The sequence below is a fragment of the Labrus mixtus genome, chromosome 10 (assembly GCF_963584025.1).
Source record: "Labrus mixtus chromosome 10, fLabMix1.1, whole genome shotgun sequence".
Lineage (NCBI taxonomy): Eukaryota > Metazoa > Chordata > Actinopteri > Labriformes > Labridae > Labrus > Labrus mixtus.
In genome coordinates, this window is record NC_083621.1 from 5,452,836 (window position 1) to 5,474,423 (window position 21,588).

At 40.4% G+C, this 21,588-nt stretch overlaps 25 non-coding genes across 25 annotated transcripts; all 25 read left to right on the forward strand.

Moving 5' to 3' along the window:
- Positions 1 to 3,660: 3,660 nt before the first annotated feature.
- On the forward strand, positions 3,661 to 3,800 carry LOC132982665 (U4 spliceosomal RNA). Its single transcript, XR_009674775.1, has one exon. It is a non-coding gene; the product is annotated as a U4 spliceosomal RNA (small nuclear RNA).
- A 601-nt stretch (positions 3,801 to 4,401) lies between these two features.
- On the forward strand, positions 4,402 to 4,541 carry LOC132982615 (U4 spliceosomal RNA). The gene has a single exon (XR_009674729.1). It is a non-coding gene; the product is annotated as a U4 spliceosomal RNA (small nuclear RNA).
- A 593-nt stretch (positions 4,542 to 5,134) lies between these two features.
- On the forward strand, positions 5,135 to 5,274 carry LOC132982616 (U4 spliceosomal RNA). The gene has a single exon (XR_009674730.1). It is a non-coding gene; the product is annotated as a U4 spliceosomal RNA (small nuclear RNA).
- Positions 5,275 to 5,875: 601 nt separating this feature from the next.
- Positions 5,876 to 6,015, forward strand: LOC132982617 (U4 spliceosomal RNA). Its single transcript, XR_009674731.1, has one exon. It is a non-coding gene; the product is annotated as a U4 spliceosomal RNA (small nuclear RNA).
- Positions 6,016 to 6,609: 594 nt separating this feature from the next.
- LOC132982636 (U4 spliceosomal RNA) lies at positions 6,610 to 6,749 on the forward strand. The gene has a single exon (XR_009674748.1). It is a non-coding gene; the product is annotated as a U4 spliceosomal RNA (small nuclear RNA).
- Positions 6,750 to 7,350: 601 nt separating this feature from the next.
- On the forward strand, positions 7,351 to 7,490 carry LOC132982618 (U4 spliceosomal RNA). The gene has a single exon (XR_009674732.1). It is a non-coding gene; the product is annotated as a U4 spliceosomal RNA (small nuclear RNA).
- A 593-nt stretch (positions 7,491 to 8,083) lies between these two features.
- On the forward strand, positions 8,084 to 8,223 carry LOC132982650 (U4 spliceosomal RNA). The gene has a single exon (XR_009674761.1). It is a non-coding gene; the product is annotated as a U4 spliceosomal RNA (small nuclear RNA).
- A 594-nt stretch (positions 8,224 to 8,817) lies between these two features.
- Positions 8,818 to 8,957, forward strand: LOC132982619 (U4 spliceosomal RNA). Its single transcript, XR_009674733.1, has one exon. It is a non-coding gene; the product is annotated as a U4 spliceosomal RNA (small nuclear RNA).
- Positions 8,958 to 9,558: 601 nt separating this feature from the next.
- LOC132982660 (U4 spliceosomal RNA) lies at positions 9,559 to 9,698 on the forward strand. The gene has a single exon (XR_009674770.1). It is a non-coding gene; the product is annotated as a U4 spliceosomal RNA (small nuclear RNA).
- A 594-nt stretch (positions 9,699 to 10,292) lies between these two features.
- Positions 10,293 to 10,432, forward strand: LOC132982662 (U4 spliceosomal RNA). The gene has a single exon (XR_009674772.1). It is a non-coding gene; the product is annotated as a U4 spliceosomal RNA (small nuclear RNA).
- Positions 10,433 to 11,033: 601 nt separating this feature from the next.
- LOC132982620 (U4 spliceosomal RNA) lies at positions 11,034 to 11,173 on the forward strand. The gene has a single exon (XR_009674734.1). It is a non-coding gene; the product is annotated as a U4 spliceosomal RNA (small nuclear RNA).
- A 593-nt stretch (positions 11,174 to 11,766) lies between these two features.
- On the forward strand, positions 11,767 to 11,906 carry LOC132982648 (U4 spliceosomal RNA). The gene has a single exon (XR_009674759.1). It is a non-coding gene; the product is annotated as a U4 spliceosomal RNA (small nuclear RNA).
- Positions 11,907 to 12,500: 594 nt separating this feature from the next.
- Positions 12,501 to 12,640, forward strand: LOC132982621 (U4 spliceosomal RNA). The gene has a single exon (XR_009674735.1). It is a non-coding gene; the product is annotated as a U4 spliceosomal RNA (small nuclear RNA).
- Positions 12,641 to 13,241: 601 nt separating this feature from the next.
- LOC132982654 (U4 spliceosomal RNA) lies at positions 13,242 to 13,381 on the forward strand. Its single transcript, XR_009674765.1, has one exon. It is a non-coding gene; the product is annotated as a U4 spliceosomal RNA (small nuclear RNA).
- Positions 13,382 to 13,975: 594 nt separating this feature from the next.
- Positions 13,976 to 14,115, forward strand: LOC132982658 (U4 spliceosomal RNA). The gene has a single exon (XR_009674768.1). It is a non-coding gene; the product is annotated as a U4 spliceosomal RNA (small nuclear RNA).
- Positions 14,116 to 14,708: 593 nt separating this feature from the next.
- LOC132982622 (U4 spliceosomal RNA) lies at positions 14,709 to 14,848 on the forward strand. The gene has a single exon (XR_009674736.1). It is a non-coding gene; the product is annotated as a U4 spliceosomal RNA (small nuclear RNA).
- Positions 14,849 to 15,442: 594 nt separating this feature from the next.
- On the forward strand, positions 15,443 to 15,582 carry LOC132982624 (U4 spliceosomal RNA). The gene has a single exon (XR_009674737.1). It is a non-coding gene; the product is annotated as a U4 spliceosomal RNA (small nuclear RNA).
- A 601-nt stretch (positions 15,583 to 16,183) lies between these two features.
- On the forward strand, positions 16,184 to 16,323 carry LOC132982626 (U4 spliceosomal RNA). Its single transcript, XR_009674738.1, has one exon. It is a non-coding gene; the product is annotated as a U4 spliceosomal RNA (small nuclear RNA).
- Positions 16,324 to 16,924: 601 nt separating this feature from the next.
- LOC132982651 (U4 spliceosomal RNA) lies at positions 16,925 to 17,064 on the forward strand. Its single transcript, XR_009674762.1, has one exon. It is a non-coding gene; the product is annotated as a U4 spliceosomal RNA (small nuclear RNA).
- Positions 17,065 to 17,665: 601 nt separating this feature from the next.
- LOC132982656 (U4 spliceosomal RNA) lies at positions 17,666 to 17,805 on the forward strand. The gene has a single exon (XR_009674766.1). It is a non-coding gene; the product is annotated as a U4 spliceosomal RNA (small nuclear RNA).
- A 579-nt stretch (positions 17,806 to 18,384) lies between these two features.
- LOC132982627 (U4 spliceosomal RNA) lies at positions 18,385 to 18,524 on the forward strand. Its single transcript, XR_009674739.1, has one exon. It is a non-coding gene; the product is annotated as a U4 spliceosomal RNA (small nuclear RNA).
- Positions 18,525 to 19,118: 594 nt separating this feature from the next.
- Positions 19,119 to 19,258, forward strand: LOC132982628 (U4 spliceosomal RNA). The gene has a single exon (XR_009674740.1). It is a non-coding gene; the product is annotated as a U4 spliceosomal RNA (small nuclear RNA).
- Positions 19,259 to 19,859: 601 nt separating this feature from the next.
- LOC132982629 (U4 spliceosomal RNA) lies at positions 19,860 to 19,999 on the forward strand. The gene has a single exon (XR_009674741.1). It is a non-coding gene; the product is annotated as a U4 spliceosomal RNA (small nuclear RNA).
- A 593-nt stretch (positions 20,000 to 20,592) lies between these two features.
- Positions 20,593 to 20,732, forward strand: LOC132982663 (U4 spliceosomal RNA). Its single transcript, XR_009674773.1, has one exon. It is a non-coding gene; the product is annotated as a U4 spliceosomal RNA (small nuclear RNA).
- Positions 20,733 to 21,326: 594 nt separating this feature from the next.
- LOC132982630 (U4 spliceosomal RNA) lies at positions 21,327 to 21,466 on the forward strand. The gene has a single exon (XR_009674742.1). It is a non-coding gene; the product is annotated as a U4 spliceosomal RNA (small nuclear RNA).
- The last annotated feature ends 122 nt before the right edge of the window (positions 21,467 to 21,588 follow it).

The window sequence follows — 21,588 nt, forward strand, 5'->3', positions numbered from 1 at the left end:
AGAGTCATTTATACAGTGCATACATGTGTTTTTTTGCCCCTGCCCCTTCACTTTTAACGGCCATTCGACACAAGTAGGGCAACAGGAGGAGACACAGCATTTTTCAAAAGGCTGTTTTGGGACACACAAACACAGGCACACATACAGGCCAGAAGTAATGTTTTTGATTCTGTCGCTGAAAAATGTGAAAGGATGCATCTTGCTGTGTGTATTTTCTAGGCCAGGACTACACGCCAGAATCACAGCGAGTCCCGTCATGAAGAGGGAACAAATTCATCTTGGCACTTACATCCTGGCTGCAGCAGAAAAAAAAGTCTTCTGGCTGTTGAGGGGGATCTGTACTACGACAAGAAAGTGATTCTCTCTAGCAGGGAGCAACAGTCTGTTCTTTAGTGTTGTTTGTGTTGCTTTGAATATGTGAATTGAAGAAGTGAAGAAAGATAAGGATTTTCTTTTGGTTTCGGCAGTTCTTCCTTCAAAGCTTGTTAGTGATTAAAAACGACTAAATGTGTCTTGGAACAATGTTTGAGTTTGTGCTCTGACCTAGCTTCTCCCTGCAGATTTGTTTTACAGGCAGAAAACTAATAACCTAAACGCTCCCTTGCTGGGGCCTGCAGGTGGATGCCGAGGTACTGGAGGGGCTGAAAGCATGAGCACACTGGTGTCGGGCAGTAGTGGTATAGACAAAGCAGGGGGGATTAACAGCTTTGATAAAAGGCCAAAAAAGGAGAATGTGTCTTTCAGTTGATTGGGGGAAATTATGCATATTAAGTGTGTGATCAAAGCAGCAACTTCTGGTGTTGAAAGATGAAGCTGTTACGCCGCCACACAACCCCACAGCTAAATGCTATCCGTGCGCCTAACGCTAACGCCAGTGAGCCCGTAACTTAATGCCTCTCCTTATGTGTTGCATAAACGTGACTGTGTATCCTGCCTTGCCTGAATGTGTGTGCAACTGTCCTGTCTGTTTGAGGGGTGCGGGTAGGTGACTCACCCCAAAGATCCTCTTACGTGCCGCGACCAGCTCACTCGGACAGCCCGATCCACGGAGCCACTTGGGGTACAATCTCCTCCGCCGGCCCTCTCTTTCATATCAGTTTAGTTCATGTGTAAAAAAGCAAAAACAAAAACAAACGTTACTTCAGATTCAGTCTCTCAGGTGTCTGCGTCCTCGCGTCGTCCTCGTGCCATCTTTTCGACTCAAAACCAATTTCCGCCGGCTCCTCCGCAGGTGCTGCAAATGAAGGTTACAGAGACAGAGCCACCACACCCCCCTCAGGTGTGTCATCAGTACTGACCCTGCTTCTCCTCCTACCAACCACGCCTACCGCTAAAGACCCTGAAGTGAATCCTCCCAACGCATTATCATAACACCGCGCAAGTGCAAAAAAAACTGCACTTCCTCCAGTGTCCACCTGAGGCTGGCTCAAGGTGGAATTTGGTATCAATATCTAATTTCTTTTTTGGTACACTCTGTATGGGGATTGAATATGTTTCCACAACTCATCTATTTGGATTTTATTAAGCCTAAGAATTATACATAGATTTGAATAATTGTGGGCGTGGCTGAGTTGATTGACAGTCAGGAGCATTGTTGCTGTTTGACAGGAGGCTGAAGACAACTTCAGGACTGCCTCTTTGTCTGTTACTAGATTAAACAAAAGTTAAGTACAGTAGTGTCTGTCAGTATTTCCAATATGGTTGAATGAGTTAACCGATATAACTGTCTTAGCTCACAGATGAGCTGCTAGCTCCATTTCTTCGGCGTTAAACAAAAAGCCACTGAAAAGCTATTTCGTTCAGAAAGCAGTGACACTACCAGCAAGCAGCTGAGTAAAGATAGTTTGTGATGAGGCCAATGCCCAACATTGATACCATGTAAATTAAATACTATTCACTCAAACTGTTCTGAAGGCTCAAAATGGACGAACAAGACCCTCAATGAGAAGAAACAGAAAATATTCATTGTCACAATCATTTCTCTCACATTACATAATGACAACATTTTTTGGCAGTCAATTGAAAAAAAATTATTTTGTTTTAGACTAAAAATGAATAAATAATAAGATAACTGTGTTTTTCTTCAACTCTTAAAAGTTGACTTTGTTGAGGTGTAAGGCTTTCGCAGCAACAGACACAAACAGCACAGTGTGTGGAGAAATAATGTGTAGAAAGGTGGAGGAGGTGCTGAGAAAGGGCCCAGATCTGCCAGCTGACAGCCTCCATTAGAGACAGACTGAGCTGCAGATTGGGGTTAACTGGTGCAGATCAAGCTGATTTGGCATGCCAGCAGCTGCTTTCTCATTCACTGCCTGCTCTGTGCAGCAATGCTTAACTAGAATTCTTTGCTGTTGGAATATCAGGCTGTGCATGTCTATAGAGAGAGCTCGGTTTGTCCCCTCTGGACTTCTGTTGAAACATGAGAAAGCAACATGGCCAAATCTTCTGAGGTCATTCTTTCTCAACAATTCTCATTTAAAAATGATCTTACAATCATTTGAACTAATTAATATGAATTTCAATATCTGCCCTGAGTCTTATGACTCCTTCAAGCAAATATCTGTCAACAGAAGAATCAAGTCAAAGAGTGTTTCATCAGCTATGCAGCATCAAAATTACATACTGTGAGGCTTACAGAATTTTGCCCCTTACTCACCATGAGGTAGGGTGCAAAACATTGCAGCACAATGCAACAGTGCTTGTCTATTATACCTAAATTGTAGATACCTCTGAAATGAACTAATACAAAAGGAAATGTTGGCTACTTCATACATCTGTCTGACACAATTAAACTTTGGTTGGTTTCTTTCACTTGCATACCTTCCCTGGGTCTCTGTCCCAACCACCAGAGATGCATGATGAGACCACAGGAAACAGGAGGGAGGAAATATGTTTTAAGAGATTGTTAGAGAAATATGTTGCAAGAGACAGAGAAAGCCATTCTCTCCACCTCTGCCAAGTATTCTTTTTTGTTTGAAGAAAATGTCATGTTTGAAAATATCGCTTCTCCTGAAATGTCAACTTTTAAGTGTGCTGACTTTTTTTTAGAGATTCTTAGATACAAGTTTGATTATTTTAGTCACTCCAAATAGTGTTGGATTTTTTGAATGTAGGATTTGCCAATTTACCACATCCAAAAGGCGGAGTAAAAGCTTTTCAAGTCCCCCTTCTTGGCGTTTCTTACTCCAATTTATAATACGAAAGCCATCTAAGCTGTAGTAAATTAGCAGTATGCTGATTTTAAGATGATTCACATAGGCTAGATTGTTATCCTATAAATGTAGGATTTGCTAATCAAACTGGGACTAGCGTGCAGAGTTTGTGGTCAGTGAGCCAATCACTAGTAAGCTCAGCTTTTCATGGTGCTGAAACTGCATTTGATAGGCTAGAATTCTGGCTTACATGAAAACAACCTTGCCAAGCTTAGCTTGATAATTATAGCCCAAGCTAATCATAATGGAAACACGGATGAAATTATCCACATAGTATTGGATTTCAACATCGAGCCCTGTGACTTTTTGAGTGAAGAAGCCATTAAAGTGCACCACAAACATGTCATTATTCTGAAAATACACGATATCCAGTGAGGCCTGACAAAATGAACCACGTGTGCAGTGGGCATTGTAGGAAGTCAAACTTCAACTCATACCTGTCAAGGGTATTCTTGTGCAGAGGCAATATCGTAGTCCATGAAGTTCTACTGAGACGTGATTATTGCTGGTTGAAAACTTAACCCAAATCCTGCCTAGATGACTTGAAATATAGTCAGCAACGGCAATTTTTGATAGTCTCTCAGGAGGCTTGATCATTAGTACCAATGACAACTACTAACGGACACTGGGCGCATAGCAGATGCTCAGATAAAACCGCAAGAGTAAAAGCTTCTCAAGTGCCCCTTCTTCGCGTTTCTTACTCCAATTTATAATACGGAAACCATCTAAGCTGTAGTAAATTAGCAGTATGCTGATTTTAAGATGATTCACATAGGCTAGATTGTTATCCTATAAATGTAGGATTGGCTAATCAAACCAGGACTAGCGTGACATCCAAAAGGCAGAGTTTGTGGTCAGTGAGCCAATCACTAGTAAGCTCAGCTTTTCATGGTGCTGAAACTGCCATTGATAGGCTAGAATTCTGGCTTACATGAAAACAACCTTACCAAGCTTAGCTTGATAATTATAGCCCAAGCTAATCATAATGGAAACACGGATGAAATTATCCACATAGTATTGGATTTCAACATCGAGCCCTGTGACTTTTTGAGTGAAGAAGCCATTAAAGTGCACCACAAACATGTAATTATTCTGAAAATACACGATATCCAGTGAGGCCTGACAAAATGAACCACGTGTGCAGTGGGCATTGTAGGAAGTCAAACTTCAACTCATACCTGTCAAGGGTATTCTTGTGCAGAGGCAATATCGTAGTCCATGAAGTTCTACTGAGACGTGATTATTGCTGGTTGAAAACTTAACCCAATTCCCGCCTAGATGACTTGAAATATAGTCAGCAACGGCAATTTTTGATAGTCTCTCAGGAGACTTGATCATTTGTACTAATGACAACTACTAAGGACACTCGGCAAATGCTTGGATAAAACGGCAAGAGTAAAAGCTTCTGAAGTGCCCCTTCTTGGCGTTTCTTACTCCAATTTATAATACGGAAGCCATCTAAGCTGTAGTAAATTAGCAGTATGCTGATTTTAAGATGATTCACATAGGCTAGATTGTTATCCTATAAATGTAGGATTGGCTAATCAAACCAGGACTAGCGTGACATCCAAAAGACAGAGTTTGTGGTCAGTGAGCCAATCACTAGTAAGCTCAGCTTTTCATGGTGCTGAAACTGCCATTGATAGGCTAGAATTCTGGCTTACATGAAAACAACCTTACCAAGCTTAGCTTGATAATTATAGCCCAAGCTAATCATAATGGAAACACGGATGAAATTATCCACATAGTATTGGATTTCAACATCGAGCCCTGTGACTTTTTGAGTGAAGAAGCCATTAAAGTGCACCACAAACATGTAATTATTCTGAAAATACACGATATCCAGTGAGGCCTGACAAAATGAACCACGTGTGCAGTGGGCATTGTAGGAAGTCAAACTTCAACTCATACCTGTCAAGGGTATTCTTGTGCAGAGGCAATATCGTAGTCCATGAAGTTCTACTGAGACGTGATTATTGCTGGTTGAAAACTTAACCCAATTCCCGCCTAGATGACTTGAAATATAGTCAGCAACGGCAATTTTTGATAGTCTCTCAGGAGACTTGGTCATTTGTACCAATGACAACTACTAAAGGACACTGGGCACATAGCAAATGCTAAGATAAAACCGCAAGAGTAAGAGCTTTTCAAGTCCCCCTTCTTGGCGTTTCTTACTCCAATTTATAATACGAAAGCCATCTAAGGTGTAGTAAATTAGCAGTATGCTGATTTTAAGATGATTCACATAGGCTAGATTGTTATCCTATATATGTAGGATTTGCTAATCAATCCGGGACTAGCGTGACATCCAAAAGGCGGAGTTTGTGGTCAGTGAGCCAATCACTAGTAAGCTCAGCTTTTCATGGTGCTGAAACTGCCATTGATAGGCTAGAATTCTGGCTTACATGAAAACAACCTTACCAAGCTTAGCTTGATAATTATAGCCCAAGCTAATCATAATGGAAACACGGATGAAATTATCCACATAGTATTGGATTTCAACATCGAGCCCTGTGACTTTTTGAGTGAAGAAGCCATTAAAGTGCACCACAAACATGTAATTATTCTGAAAATACACGATATCCAGTGAGGCCTGACAAAATGAACCACGTGTGCAGTGGGCATTGTAGGAAGTCAAACTTCAACTCATACCTGTCAAGGGTATTCTTGTGCAGAGGCAATATCGTAGTCCATGAAGTTCTACTGAGACGTGATTATTGCTGGTTGAAAACTTAACCCAATTCCCGCCTAGATGACTTGAAATATAGTCAGCAACGGCAATTTTTGATAGTCTCTCAGGAGACTTGATCATTTGTACCAATGACAACTACTAAAGGACACTCGGCAAATGCTCAGATAAAACCGCAAGAGTAAAAGCTTCTCAAGTGCCCCTTCTTGGCGTTTCTTACTCCAATTTATAATACGAAAGCCATCTAAGGTGTAGTAAATTAGCAGTATGCTGATTTTAAGATGATTCACATAGGCTAGTTTGTTATCCTATAAATGTAGGATTTGCTAATCAAACCGGGACTAGCGTGACATCCAAAAGGCGGAGTTTGTGGTCAGTGAGCCAATCACTAGTAAGCTCAGCTTTTCATGGTGCTGAAACTGCCATTGATAGGCTAGAATTCTGGCTTACATGAAAACAACCTTACCAAGCTTAGCTTGATAATTATAGCCCAAGCTAATCATAATGGAAACACGGATGAAATTATCCACATAGTATTGGATTTCAACATCGAGCCCTGTGACTTTTTGAGTGAAGCAGCCATTGAAGTGCACCACAAACATGTAATTATTCTGAAAATACACGATATCCAGTGAGGCCTGACAAAATGAACCACGTGTGCAGTGGGCATTGTAGGAAGTCAAACTTCAACTCATACCTGTCAAGGGTATTCTTGTGCAGAGGCAATATCGTAGTCAATGAAGTTCTACTGAGACGTGATTATTGCTGGTTGAAAACTTAACCCAATTCCCGCCTAGATGACTTGAAATATAGTCAGCAACGGCAATTTTTGATAGTCTCTCAGGAGACTTGGTCATTTGTACCAATGACAACTACTAAAGGACACTGGGCACATAGCAAATGCTCAGATAAAACCGCAAGAGTAAGAGCTTTTCAAGTCCCCCTTCTTGGCGTTTCTTACTCCAATTTATAATACGAAAGCCATCTAAGGTGTAGTAAATTAGCAGTATGCTGATTTTAAGATGATTCACATAGGCTAGATTGTTATCCTATAAATGTAGGATTTGCTAATCAAACCGGGACTAGCGTGACATCCAAAAGGCGGAGTTTGTGGTCAGTGAGCCAATCACTAGTAAGCTCAGCTTTTCATGGTGCTGAAACTGCCATTGATAGGCTAGAATTCTGGCTTACATGAAAACAACCTTACCAAGCTTAGCTTGATAATTATAGCCCAAGCTAATCATAATGGAAACACGGATGAAATTATCCACATAGTATTGGATTTCAACATCGAGCCCTGTGACTTTTTGAGTGAAGAAGCCATTAAAGTGCACCACAAACATGTAATTATTCTGAAAATACACGATATCCAGTGAGGCCTGACAAAATGAACCACGTGTGCAGTGGGCATTGTAGGAAGTCAAACTTCAACTCATACCTGTCAAGGGTATTCTTGTGCAGAGGCAATATCGTAGTCCATGAAGTTCTACTGAGACGTGATTATTGCTGGTTGAAAACTTAACCCAATTCCCGCCTAGATGACTTGAAATATAGTCAGCAACGGCAATTTTTGATAGTCTCTCAGGAGACTTGATCATTTGTACTAATGACAACTACTAAGGACACTCGGCAAATGCTTGGATAAAACGGCAAGAGTAAAAGCTTCTCAAGTGCCCCTTCTTGGCGTTTCTTACTCCAATTTATAATACGGAAGCCATCTAAGCTGTAGTAAATTAGCAGTATGCTGATTTTAAGATGATTCACATAGGCTAGATTGTTATCCTATAAATGTAGGATTTGCTAATCAAACCAGGACTAGCGTGACATCCAAAAGGCAGAGTTTGTGGTCAGTGAGCCAATCACTAGTAAGCTCAGCTTTTCATGGTGCTGAAACTGCCATTGATAGGCTAGAATTCTGGCTTACATGAACACAACCTTACCAAGCTTAGCTTGATAATTATAGCCCAAGCTAATCATAATGGAAACACGGATGAAATTATCCACATAGTATTGGATTTCAACATCGAGCCCTGTGACTTTTTGAGTGAAGAAGCCATTAAAGTGCACCACAAACATGTCATTGTTCTGAAAATACACGATATCCAGTGAGGCCTGACAAAATGAACCACGTGTGCAGTGGGAATTGTAGCAAGTCAAACTTCAACTCATACCTGTCAAGGGTATTCTTGTGCAGAGGCAATATCGTAGTCTATGAAGTTCTACTGAGACGTGATTATTGCTGGTTGAAAACTTAACTCAATTCCCGCCTAGATGACTTGAAATATAGTCAGCAACGGCAATTTTTGATAGTCTCTCAGGAGACTTGATCATTTGTACCAATGACAACTACTAAAGGACACTCGGCAAATGCTTGGATAAAACGGCGAGAGTAAAAGCTTCTCAAGTCCCCCTTCTTTCCGTTTCTTACTCCAATTTATAATACGAAAGCCATCTAAGCTGTAGTAAATTAGCAGTATGCTGATTTTAAGATGATTCACATAGGCTAGATTGTTATCCTATAAATGTAGGATTTGCTAATCAAACCGGGACTAGCGTGACATCCAAAAGGCGGAGTTTGTGGTCAGTGAGCCAATCACTAGTAAGCTCAGCTTTTCATGGTGCTGAAACTGCCATTGATAGGCTAGAATTCTGGCTTACATGAAAACAACCTTACCAAGCTTAGCTTGATAATTATAGCCCAAGCTAATCATAATGGAAACACGGATGAAATTATCCACATAGTATTGGATTTCAACATCGAGCCCTGTGACTTTTTGAGTGAAGAAGCCATTAAAGTGCACCACAAACATGTAATTATTCTGAAAATACACGATATCCAGTGAGGCCTGACAAAATGAACCACGTGTGCAGTGGGCATTGTAGGAAGTCAAACTTCAACTCATACCTGCCAAGGGTATTCTTGTGCAGAGGCAATATCGTAGTCCATGAAGTTCTACTGAGACGTGATTATTGCTGGTTGAAAACTTAACCCAATTCCCGCCTAGATGACTTGAAATATAGTCAGCAACGGCAATTTTTGATAGTCTCTCAGGAGACTTGATCATTTGTACCAATGACAACTACTAAAGGACACTGGGCACATAGCAAATGCTCAGATAAAACCGCAAGAGTAAGAGCTTTTCAAGTCCCCCTTCTTGGCGTTTCTTACTCCAATTTATAATACGGAAGCCATCTAAGCTGTAGTAAATTAGCAGTATGCTGATTTTAAGATGATTCACATAGGCTAGATTGTTATCCTATAAATGTAGGATTTGCTAATCAAACCAGGACTAGCGTGACATCCAAAAGGCAGAGTTTGTGGTCAGTGAGCCAATCACTAGTAAGCTCAGCTTTTCATGGTGCTGAAACTGCCATTGATAGGCTAGAATTCTGGCTTACATGAACACAACCTTACCAAGCTTAGCTTGATAATTATAGCCCAAGCTAATCATAATGGAAACACGGATGAAATTATCCACATAGTATTGGATTTCAACATCGAGCCCTGTGACTTTTTGAGTGAAGAAGCCATTAAAGTGCACCACAAACATGTCATTGTTCTGAAAATACACGATATCCAGTGAGGCCTGACAAAATGAACCACGTGTGCAGTGGGAATTGTAGCAAGTCAAACTTCAACTCATACCTGTCAAGGGTATTCTTGTGCAGAGGCAATATCGTAGTCTATGAAGTTCTACTGAGACGTGATTATTGCTGGTTGAAAACTTAACCCAATTCCCGCCTAGATGACTTGAAATATAGTCAGCAACGGCAATTTTTGATAGTCTCTCAGGAGACTTGATCATTTGTACCAATGACAACTACTAAAGGACACTCGGCAAATGCTTGGATAAAACGGCGAGAGTAAAAGCTTCTCAAGTCCCCCTTCTTTCCGTTTCTTACTCCAATTTATAATACGGAAGCCATCTAAGCTGTAGTAAATTAGCAGTATGCTGATTTTAAGATGATTCACATAGGCTAGATTGTTATCCTATAAATGTAGGATTTGCTAATCAAACCAGGACTAGCGTGACATCCAAAAGGCAGAGTTTGTGGTCAGTGAGCCAATCACTAGTAAGCTCAGCTTTTCATGGTGCTGAAACTGCCATTGATAGGCTAGAATTCTGGCTTACATGAACACAACCTTACCAAGCTTAGCTTGATAATTATAGCCCAAGCTAATCATAATGGAAACACGGATGAAATTATCCACATAGTATTGGATTTCAACATCGAGCCCTGTGACTTTTTGAGTGAAGAAGCCATTAAAGTGCACCACAAACATGTCATTGTTCTGAAAATACACGATATCCAGTGAGGCCTGACAAAATGAACCACGTGTGCAGTGGGAATTGTAGCAAGTCAAACTTCAACTCATACCTGTCAAGGGTATTCTTGTGCAGAGGCAATATCGTAGTCTATGAAGTTCTACTGAGACGTGATTATTGCTGGTTGAAAACTTAACCCAATTCCCGCCTAGATGACTTGAAATATAGTCAGCAACGGCAATTTTTGATAGTCTCTCAGGAAACTTGATCATTTGTACCAATGACAACTACTAAAGGACACTGGGCACATAGCAAATGCTCAGATAAAACCGCAAGAGTAAGAGCTTTTCAAGTCCCCCTTCTTGGCGTTTCTTACTCCAATTTATAATACGAAAGCCATCTAAGCTGTAGTAAATTAGCAGTATGCTGATTTTAAGATGATTCACATAGGCTAGATTGTTATCCTATAAATGTAGGATTTGCTAATCAAACCGGGACTAGCGTGACATCCAAAAGGCGGAGTTTGTGGTCAGTGAGCCAATCACTAGTAAGCTCAGCTTTTCATGGTGCTGAAACTGCCATTGATAGGCTAGAATTCTGGCTTACATGAAAACAACCTTACCAAGCTTAGCTTGATAATTATAGCCCAAGCTAATCATAATGGAAACACGGATGAAATTATCCACATAGTATTGGATTTCAACATCGAGCCCTGTGACTTTTTGAGTGAAGAAGCCATTAAAGTGCACCACAAACATGTAATTATTCTGAAAATACACGATATCCAGTGAGGCCTGACAAAATGAACCACGTGTGCAGTGGGCATTGTAGGAAGTCAAACTTCAACTCATACCTGTCAAGGGTATTCTTGTGCAGAGGCAATATCGTAGTCCATGAAGTTCTACTGAGACGTGATTATTGCTGGTTGAAAACTTAACCCAATTCCCGCCTAGATGACTTGAAATATAGTCAGCAACGGCAATTTTTGATAGTCTCTCAGGAGACTTGATCATTTGTACTAATGACAACTACTAAGGACACTCGGCAAATGCTTGGATAAAACGGCAAGAGTAAAAGCTTCTCAAGTGCCCCTTCTTGGCGTTTCTTACTCCAATTTATAATACGGAAGCCATCTAAGCTGTAGTAAATTAGCAGTATGCTGATTTTAAGATGATTCACATAGGCTAGATTGTTATCCTATAAATGTAGGATTTGCTAATCAAACCGGGACTAGCGTGACATCCAAAAGGCGGAGTTTGTGGTCAGTGAGCCAATCACTAGTAAGCTCAGCTTTTCATGGTGCTGAAACTGCCATTGATAGGCTAGAATTCTGGCTTACATGAAAACAACCTTACCAAGCTTAGCTTGATAATTATAGCCCAAGCTAATCATAATGGAAACACGGATGAAATTATCCACATAGTATTGGATTTCAACATCGAGCCCTGTGACTTTTTGAGTGAAGAAGCCATTAAAGTGCACCACAAACATGTAATTATTCTGAAAATACACGATATCCAGTGAGGCCTGACAAAATGAACCACGTGTGCAGTGGGAATTGTAGCAAGTCAAACTTCAACTCATACCTGTCAAGGGTATTCTTGTGCAGAGGCAATATCGTAGTCTATGAAGTTCTACTGAGACGTGATTATTGCTGGTTGAAAACTTAACCCAATTCCCGCCTAGATGACTTGAAATATAGTCAGCAATGGCAATTTTTGATAGTCTCTCAGGAGACTTGATCATTTGTACCAATGACAACTACTAAAGGACACTCGGCAAATGCTCAGATAAAACCGCAAGAGTAAGAGCTTTTCAAGTCCCCCTTCTTGGCGTTTCTTACTCCAATTTATAATACGAAAGCCATCTAAGCTGTAGTAAATAAGCAGTATGCTGATTTTAAGATGATTCACATAGGCTAGATTGTTATCCTATAAATGTAGGATTTGCTAATCAAACCGGGACTAGCGTGACATCCAAAAGGCGGAGTTTGTGGTCAGTGAGCCAATCACTAGTAAGCTCAGCTTTTCATGGTGCTGAAACTGCCATTGATAGGCTAGAATTCTGGCTTACATGAAAACAACCTTACCAAGCTTAGCTTGATAATTATAGCCCAAGCTAATCATAATGGAAACACGGATGAAATTATCCACATAGTATTGGATTTCAACATCGAGCCCTGTGACTTTTTGAGTGAAGCAGCCATTAAAGTGCACCACAAACATGTAATTATTCTGAAAATACACGATATCCAGTGAGGCCTGACAAAATGAACCACGTGTGCAGTGGGCATTGTAGGAAGTCAAACTTCAACTCATACCTGTCAAGGGTATTCTTGTGCAGAGGCAATATCGTAGTCCATGAAGTTCTACTGAGACGTGATTATTGCTGGTTGAAAACTTAACCCAATTCCCGCCTAGATGACTTGAAATATAGTCAGCAACGGCAATTTTTGATAGTCTCTCAGGAGACTTGATCATTTGTACCAATGACAACTACTAAAGGACACTGGGCACATAGCAAATGCTCAGATAAAACCGCAAGAGTAAGAGCTTTTCAAGTCCCCCTTCTTGGCGTTTCTTACTCCAATTTATAATACGAAAGCCATCTAAGGTGTAGTAAATTAGCAGTATGCTGATTTTAAGATGATTCACATAGGCTAGATTGTTATCCTATAAATGTAGGATTTGCTAATCAAACCGGGACTAGCGTGACATCCAAAAGGCGGAGTTTGTGGTCAGTGAGCCAATCACTAGTAAGCTCAGCTTTTCATGGTGCTGAAACTGCCATTGATAGGCTAGAATTCTGGCTTACATGAAAACAACCTTACCAAGCTTAGCTTGATAATTATAGCCCAAGCTAATCATAATGGAAACACGGATGAAATTATCCACATAGTATTGGATTTCAACATCGAGCCCTGTGACTTTTTGAGTGAAGAAGCCATTAAAGTGCACCACAAACATGTAATTATTCTGAAAATACACGATATCCAGTGAGGCCTGACAAAATGAACCACGTGTGCAGTGGGCATTGTAGGAAGTCAAACTTCAACTCATACCTGTCAAGGGTATTCTTGTGCAGAGGCAATATTGTAGTCCATGAAGTTCTACTGAGACGTGATTATTGCTGGTTGAAAACTTAACCCAATTCCCGCCTAGATGACTTGAAATATAGTCAGCAACGGCAATTTTTGATAGTCTCTCAGGAGACTTGATCATTTCTACCAATGACAACTACTAAAGGACACTCGGCAAATGCTCAGATAAAACCGCAAGAGTAAGAGCTTTTCAAGTCCCCCTTCTTGGCGTTTCTTACTCCAATTTATAATACGAAAGCCATCTAAGCTGTAGTAAATAAGCAGTATGCTGATTTTAAGATGATTCACATAGGCTAGATTGTTATCCTATAAATGTAGGATTTGCTAATCAAACCGGGACTAGCGTGACATCCAAAAGGCGGAGTTTGTGGTCAGTGAGCCAATCACTAGTAAGCTCAGCTTTTCATGGTGCTGAAACTGCCATTGATAGGCTAGAATTCTGGCTTACATGAAAACAACCTTACCAAGCTTAGCTTGATAATTATAGCCCAAGCTAATCATAATGGAAACACGGATGAAATTATCCACATAGTATTGGATTTCAACATCGAGCCCTGTGACTTTTTGAGTGAAGCAGCCATTAAAGTGCACCACAAACATGTAATTATTCTGAAAATACACGATATCCAGTGAGGCCTGACAAAATGAACCACGTGTGCAGTGGGCATTGTAGGAAGTCAAACTTCAACTCATACCTGTCAAGGGTATTCTTGTGCAGAGGCAATATTGTAGTCCATGAAGTTCTACTGAGACGTGATTATTGCTGGTTGAAAACTTAACCCAATTCCCGCCTAGATGACTTGAAATACAGTCAGCAACGGCAATTTTTGATAGTCTCTCAGGAGACTTGATCATTTGTACTAATGACAACTACTAAGGACACTCGGCAAATGCTTGGATAAAACGGCAAGAGTAAAAGCTTCTCAAGTGCCCCTTCTTGGCGTTTCTTACTCCAATTTATAATACGGAAGCCATCTAAACTGTAGTAAATTAGCAGTATGCTGATTTTAAGATGATTCACATAGGCTAGATTGTTATCCTATAAATGTAGGATTTGCTAATCAAACCGGGACTAGCGTGACATCCAAAAGGCGGAGTTTGTGGTCAGTGAGCCAATCACTAGTAAGCTCAGCTTTTCATGGTGCTGAAACTGCCATTGATAGGCTAGAATTCTGGCTTACATGAAAACAACCTTACCAAGCTTAGCTTGATAATTATAGCCCAAGCTAATCATAATGGAAACACGGATGAAATTATCCACATAGTATTGGATTTCAACATCGAGCCCTGTGACTTTTTGAGTGAAGAAGCCATTAAAGTGCACCACAAACATGTAATTATTCTGAAAATACACGATATCCAGTGAGGCCTGACAAAATGAACCACGTGTGCAGTGGGCATTGTAGGAAGTCAAACTTCAACTCATACCTGTCAAGGGTATTCTTGTGCAGAGGCAATATCGTAGTCCATGAAGTTCTACTGAGACGTGATTATTGCTGGTTGAAAACTTAACCCAATTCCCGCCTAGATGACTTGAAATATAGTCAGCAACGGCAATTTTTGATAGTCTCTCAGGAGACTTGATCATTTGTACCAATGACAACTACTAAAGGACACTCGGCAAATGCTCAGATAAAACCGCAAGAGTAAGAGCTTTTCAAGTCCCCCTTCTTGGCGTTTCTTACTCCAATTTATAATACGAAAGCCATCTAAGCTGTAGTAAATTAGCAGTATGCTGATTTTAAGATGATTCACATAGGCTAGATTGTTATCCTATAAATGTAGGATTTGCTAATCAAACCGGGACTAGCGTGACATCCAAAAGGCGGAGTTTGTGGTCAGTGAGCCAATCACTAGTAAGCTCAGCTTTTCATGGTGCTGAAACTGCCATTGATAGGCTAGAATTCTGGCTTACATGAAAACAACCTTACCAAGCTTAGCTTGATAATTATAGCCCAAGCTAATCATAATGGAAACACGGATGAAATTATCCACATAGTATTGGATTTCAACATCGAGCCCTGTGACTTTTTGAGTGAAGCAGCCATTAAAGTGCACCACAAACATGTAATTATTCTGAAAATACACGATATCCAGTGAGGCCTGACAAAATGAACCACGTGTGCAGTGGGCATTGTAGGAAGTCAAACTTCAACTCATACCTGTCAAGGGTATTCTTGTGCAGAGGCAATATCGTAGTCCATGAAGTTCTACTGAGACGTGATTATTGCTGGTTGAAAACTTAACCCAATTCCCGCCTAGATGACTTGAAATATAGTCAGCAACGGCAATTTTTGATAGTCTCTCAGGAGACTTGATCATTTGTACCAATGACAACTACTAAAGGACACTGGGCACATAGCAAATGCTCAGATAAAACCGCAAGAGTAAGAGCTTTTCAAGTCCCCCTTCTTGGCGTTTCTTACTCCAATTTATAATACGGAAGCCATCTAAACTGTAGTAAATTAGCAGTATGCTGATTTTAAGATGATTCACATAGGCTAGATTGTTATCCTATAAATGTAGGATTTGCTAATCAAACCGGGACTAGCGTGACATCCAAAAGGCGGAGTTTGTGGTCAGTGAGCCAATCACTAGTAAGCTCAGCTTTTCATGGTGCTGAAACTGCCATTGATAGGCTAGAATTCTGGCTTACATGAAAACAACCTTACCAAGCTTAGCTTGATAATTATAGCCCAAGCTAATCATAATGGAAACACGGATGAAATTATCCACATAGTATTGGATTTCAACATCGAGCCCTGTGACTTTTTGAGTGAAGCAGCCATTAAAGTGCACCACAAACATGTAATTATTCTGAAAATACACGATATCCAGTGAGGCCTGACAAAATGAACCACGTGTGCAGTGGGCATTGTAGGAAGTCAAACTTCAACTCATACCTGTCAAGGGTATTCTTGTGCAGAGGCAATATCGTAGTCCATGAAGTTCTACTGAGACGTGATTATTGCTGGTTGAAAACTTAACCCAATTCCCGCCTAGATGACTTGAAATATAGTCAGCAACGGCAATTTTTGATAGTCTCTCAGGAGACTTGATCATTTGTACCAATGACAACTACTAAAGGACACTGGGCACATAGCAAATGCTCAGATAAAACCGCAAGAGTAAGAGCTTTTCAAGTCCCCCTTCTTGGCGTTTCTTACTCCAATTTATAATACGAAAGCCATCTAAGGTGTAGTAAATTAGCAGTATGCTGATTTTAAGATGATTCACATAGGCTAGATTGTTATCCTATAAATGTAGGATTTGCTAATCAAACCGGGACTAGCGTGACATCCAAAAGGCAGAGTTTGTGGTCAGTGAGCCAATCACTAGTAAGCTCAGCTTTTCATGGTGCTGAAACTGCCATTGATAGGCTAGAATTCTGGCTTACATGAAAACAACCTTACCAAGCTTAGCTTGATAATTATAGCCCAAGCTAATCATAATGGAAACACGGATGAAATTATCCACATAGTATTGGATTTCAACATCGAGCCCTGTGACTTTTTGAGTGAAGAAGCCATTAAAGTGCACCACAAACATGTAATTATTCTGAAAATACACGATATCCAGTGAGGCCTGACAAAATGAACCACGTGTGCAGTGGGCATTGTAGGAAGTCAAACTTCAACTCATACCTGTCAAGGGTATTCTTGTGCAGAGGCAATATCGTAGTCCATGAAGTTCTACTGAGACGTGATTATTGCTGGTTGAAAACTTAACCCAATTCCCGCCTAGATGACTTGAAATACAGTCAGCAACGGCAATTTTTGATAGTCTCTCAGGAGACTTGATCATTTGTACCAATGACAACTACTAAAGGACACTGGGCACATAGCAAATGCTCAGATAAAACCGCAAGAGTAAGAGCTTTTCAAGTCCCCCTTCTTGGCGTTTCTTACTCCAATTTATAATACGAAAGCCATCTAAGGTGTAGTAAATTAGCAGTATGCTGATTTTAAGATGATTCACATAGGCTAGATTGTTATCCTATAAATGTAGGATTTGCTAATCAAACCGGGACTAGCGTGACATCCAAAAGGCGGAGTTTGTGGTCAGTGAGCCAATCACTAGTAAGCTCAGCTTTTCATGGTGCTGAAACTGCCATTGATAGGCTAGAATTCTGGCTTACATGAAAACAACCTTACCAAGCTTAGCTTGATAATTATAGCCCAAGCTAATCATAATGGAAACACGGATGAAATTATCCACATAGTATTGGATTTCAACATCGAGCCCTGTGACTTTTTGAGTGAAGAAGCCATTAAAGTGCACCACAAACATGTAATTATTCTGAAAATACACGATATCCAGTGAGGCCTGACAAAATGAACCACGTGTGCAGTGGGCATTGTAGGAAGTCAAACTTCAACTCATACCTGTCAAGGGTATTCTTGTGCAGAGGCAATATTGTAGTCCATGAAGTTCTACTGAGACGTGATTATTGCTGGTTGAAAACTTAACCCAATTCCCGCCTAGATGACTTGAAATATAGTCAGCAACGGCAATTTTTGATAGTCTCTCAGGAGACTTGATCATTTGTACTAATGACAACTACTAAGGACACTCGGCAAATGCTTGGATAAAACGGCAAGAGTAAAAGCTTCTTGGCGTTTCTTACTCCAATTTATAATACGGAAGCCATCTAAGCTGTAGTAAATTAGCAGTATGCTGATTTTAAGATGATTCACATAGGCTAGATTGTTATCCTATAAATGTAGGATTTGCTAATCAAACCAGGACTAGCGTGACATCCAAAAGGCAGAGTTTGTGGTCAGTGAGCCAATCACTAGTAAGCTCAGCTTTTCATGGTGCTGAAACTGCCATTGATAGGCTAGAATTCTGGCTTACATGAAAACAACCTTACCAAGCTTAGCTTGATAATTATAGCCCAAGCTAATCATAATGGAAACACGGATGAAATTATCCACATAGTATTGGATTTCAACATCGAGCCCTGTGACTTTTTGAGTGAAGAAGCCATTAAAGTGCACCACAAACATGTAATTATTCTGAAAATACACGATATCCAGTGAGGCCTGACAAAATGAACCACGTGTGCAGTGGGCATTGTAGGAAGTCAAACTTCAACTCATACCTGCCAAGGGTATTCTTGTGCAGAGGCAATATCGTAGTCCATGAAGTTCTACTGAGACGTGATTATTGCTGGTTGAAAACTTAACCCAATTCCCGCCTAGATGACTTGAAATATAGTCAGCAACGGCAATTTTTGATAGTCTCTCAGGAGACTTGATCATTTGTACCAATGACAACTACTAAAGGACACTCGGCAAATGCTCAGATAAAACCGCAAGAGTAAGAGCTTTTCAAGTCCCCCTTCTTGGCGTTTCTTACTCCAATTTATAATACGAAAGCCATCTAAGCTGTAGTAAATAAGCAGTATGCTGATTTTAAGATGATTCACATAGGCTAGATTGTTATCCTATAAATGTAGGATTTGCTAATCAAACCGGGACTAGCGTGACATCCAAAAGGCGGAGTTTGTGGTCAGTGAGCCAATCACTAGTAAGCTCAGCTTTTCATGGTGCTGAAACTGCCATTGATAGGCTAGAATTCTGGCTTACATGAAAACAACCTTACCAAGCTTAGCTTGATAATTATAGCCCAAGCTAATCATAATGGAAACACGGATGAAATTATCCACATAGTATTGGATTTCAACATCGAGCCCTGTGACTTTTTGAGTGAAGCAGCCATTAAAGTGCACCACAAACATGTAATTATTCTGAAAATACACGATATCCAGTGAGGCCTGACAAAATGAACCACGTGTGCAGTGGGCATTGTAGGAAGTCAAACTTCAACTCATACCTGTCAAGGGTATTCTTGTGCAGAGGCAATATCGTAGTCCATGAAGTTCTACTGAGACGTGATTATTGCTGGTTGAAAACTTAACCCAATTCCCGCCTAGATGACTTGAAATATAGTCAGCAACGGCAATTTTTGATAGTCTCTCAGGAGACTTGATCATTTGTACCAATGACAACTACTAAAGGACACTGGGCACATAGCAAATGCTCAGATAAAACCGCAAGAGTAAGAGCTTTTCAAGTCCCCCTTCTTGGCGTTACTTACTCCAATTTATAATACGGAAGCCATCTAAGCTGTAGTAAATTAGCAGTATGCTGATTTTAAGATGATTCACATAGGCTAGATTGTTATCCTATAAATGTAGGATTTGCTAATCAAACCAGGACTAGCGTGACATCCAAAAGGCAGAGTTTGTGGTCAGTGAGCCAATCACTAGTAAGCTCAGCTTTTCATGGTGCTGAAACTGCCATTGATAGGCTAGAATTCTGGCTTACATGAAAACAACCTTACCAAGCTTAGCTTGATAATTATAGCCCAAGCTAATCATAATGGAAACACGGATGAAATTATCCACATAGTATTGGATTTCAACATCGAGCCCTGTGACTTTTTGAGTGAAGAAGCCATTAAAGTGCACCACAAACATGTAATTATTCTGAAAATACACGATATCCAGTGAGGCCTGACAAAATGAACCACGTGTGCAGTGGGCATTGTAGGAAGTCAAACTTCAACTCATACCTGTCAAGGGTATTCTTGTGCAGAGGCAATATCGTAGTCCATGAAGTTCTACTGAGACGTGATTATTGCTGGTTGAAAACTTAACCCAATTCCCGCCTAGATGACTTGAAATATAGTCAGCAACGGCAATTTTTGATAGTCTCTCAGGAGACTTGATCATTTGTACTAATGACAACTACTAAGGACACTCGGCAAATGCTTGGATAAAACGGCAAGAGTAAAAGCTTCTCAAGTGCCCCTTCTTGGCGTTTCTTACTCCAATTTATAATACGGAAGCCATCTAAGCTGTAGTAAATTAGCAGTATGCTGATTTTAAGATGATTCACATAGGCTAGATTGTTATCCTATAAATGTAGGATTTGCTAATCAAACCAGGACTAGCGTGACATCCAAAAGGCAGAGTTTGTGGTCAGTGAGCCAATCACTAGTAAGCTCAGCTTTTCATGGTGCTGAAACTGCCATTGATAGGCTAGAATTCTGGCTTACATGAACACAACCTTACCAAGCTTAGCTTGATAATTATAGCCCAAGCTAATCATAATGGAAACACGGATGAAATTATCCACATAGTATTGGATTTCAACATCGAGCCCTGTGACTTTTTGAGTGAAGAAGCCATTAAAGTGCACCACAAACATGTCATTGTTCTGAAAATACACGATATCCAGTGAGGCCTGACAAAATGAACCACGTGTGCAGTGGGAATTGTAGCAAGTCAAACTTCAACTCATACCTGTCAAGGGTATTCTTGTGCAGAGGCAATATCGTAGTCTATGAAGTTCTACTGAGACGTGATTATTGCTGGTTGAAAACTTAACCCAATTCCCGCCTAGATGACTTGAAATATAGTCAGCAACGGCAATTTTTGATAGTCTCTCAGGAAACTTGATCATTTGTACCAATGACAACTACTAAAGGACACTCGGCAAATGCTTGGATAAAACGGCAAGAGTAAAAGCTTCTCAAGTGCCCCTTCTTGGCGTTTCTTACTCCAATTTATAATACGGAAGCCATCTAAGCTGTAGTAAATTAGCAGTATGCTGATTTTAAGATGATTCACATAGGCTAGATTGTTATCCTATAAATGTAGGATTTGCTAATCAAACCGGGACTAGCGTGACATCCAAAAGGCGGAGTTTGTGGTCAGTGAGCCAATCACTAGTAAGCTCAGCTTTTCATGGTGCTGAAACTGCCATTGATAGGCTAGAATTCTGGCTTACATGAAAACAACCTTACCAAGCTTAGCTTGATAATTATAGCCCAAGCTAATCATAATGGAAACACGGATGAAATTATCCACATAGTATTGGATTTCAACATCGAGCCCTGTGACTTTTTGAGTGAAGAAGCCATTAAAGTGCACCACAAACATGTAATTATTCTGAAAATACACGATATCCAGTGAGGCCTGACAAAATGAACCACGTGTGCAGTGGGCATTGTAGGAAGTCAAACTTCAACTCATACCTGTCAAGGGTATTCTTGTGCAGAGGCAATATCGTAGTCCATGAAGTTCTACTGAGACGTGATTATTGCTGGTTGAAAACTTAACCCAATTCCCGCCTAGATGACTTGAAATATAGTCAGCAACGGCAATTTTTGATAGTCTCTCAGGAGACTTGATCATTTGTACTAATGACAACTACTAAGGACACTCGGCAAATGCTTGGATAAAACGGCAAGAGTAAAAGCTTCTGAAGTGCCCCTTCTTGGCGTTTCTTACTCCAATTTATAATACGG